Below are 1,638 nucleotides of genomic sequence, written 5' to 3'. Positions count from 1 at the left end.
GGCAGGAATCTCTTAGAAGAAATGGAGTAGCCATCATAGTCAACAAAAGAGTCTGAAATGCAGTGCTTGGATGCAGTCTCAAAAATGGCAGAATGATCTCTGTTCATTTTCAAGGCAAACCATTTAATAGCACAGTAATCCAAGGATATGCCCCAGCCATTAATGCTGAAGAAGCTGAAGTTGAATGGTTCTATGAAGGCCTACAAGACCTTCTAGAACTAACATCCAAAAAAGATGTCCTTTTCATCATAGGAGATTGGAATGCAAAAGCAAGAAATTGAGAGATACCTGGAGTAACAGAGTTTGACCTTGGAGCACAAAATGAAGCAGGGCAAAAGCTAACAGAGTTTTGCCAAGAGAATGCACTGGTCATAGCAAACACCCTTTTCCAACAACACAAGAGATGACTCTACACATGGACATCACCAGATGGTCAATATCAAAATCAGATTGATTATATTCTTTGCAGCCAAAGATGGAGAAGCTCTATACAGTCAGCAAAAACCAGACTAGGAGATGACTGTGGCTCAGATCATGAACTCTTTATTGTCAAATTCAGACTTAAATTGAAGAAAGTAGGGAATACCACTAGACCATTCAGGCATGACCTAAATCAAATCCCTTACAAATATACAGGGGAAGTGACAAATGGCTTCAAAGGATTAGATCTGATAGACAGAGTGCCTGATGAACTATGGACAGAGGTTCATGACATTGTACAGGAGGCAGTGATCAAGACCATCCCAAAGAAAAAGAAATGCAAAAAAGCAAAATGGTTGTCTGAAGAGGCCTTGCAAATTGTTGAGGAAAGAAGAGACACAAAAGGCAAAGGAGAAAAGGAAAGATATATTCATTTGAATGCAGAGTTTCAGAGAATAGCAAGGAGAGATAAGAAAGCCTTCCTCAGTGATCAATGCAGAGATAGAGGAAAACAACAGAATGGGAAAGACTAGAGATCTCTTCAAGAAAATTAGAGACCAAGGGAATATTTCATGCAAAGATGGGCAAAATAAAGGACAGAAATGATATGGACCTAACAGAAGCAGAAGATACTAAGAAGAGGTGGCAAGAATACACAGAAGAACTATACAAAAAAGATCTTCATGACATAGATAACCACGATGGTGTGATCACTCACCTAGAGCCAGACATCCTGGAATGTGAAGTCAAGTGGGCCTTAGGAAGCCTCACTACGAACAAAGCCAGTGGAGGTGATGGGATTACAGTTGAGCTATTCCAAATCCTAAAAGATGATGCCGTGAAAACACTGCACTCAGTATGCCAGCAAATCTGGCAAACTCAGCAGTGGCCACAGGACTGGAAAAGTCAGTTTTCGTTCCAATCCCAAAGAAAGGAAATGCCAAAGAATGTTCAAACTACCGCACAATTGCACTCATCTCACACATTTCTTAACATTACTAGCAAAGTAATGTTCAAAATTCTCCAAGCCAGGCTTCAACAGTACGTGAATTATGAACTTGCAGGTGTTCAAGCTGGATTTAGAAAAGGTATGGGAACCAGAGAGCAAATTGCCAACATCCGTCGGATCATCAAAAAAGCAAGAGAGTTCCAGAAAAACATCTACTTCTGCTTTATTATTTATACCAAAGCCTTTGACTGTGTGTATCATAACAAACT

This window comes from Oryx dammah, unplaced genomic scaffold, assembly GCF_014754425.2.
Source record: "Oryx dammah isolate SB20612 unplaced genomic scaffold, SCBI_Odam_1.1 HiC_scaffold_27, whole genome shotgun sequence".
NCBI classification, from domain to species: domain Eukaryota; kingdom Metazoa; phylum Chordata; class Mammalia; order Artiodactyla; family Bovidae; genus Oryx; species Oryx dammah.
The sequence above is the reverse complement of the archived record's forward strand: the minus strand, read 5'-3'. Positions refer to the sequence as shown.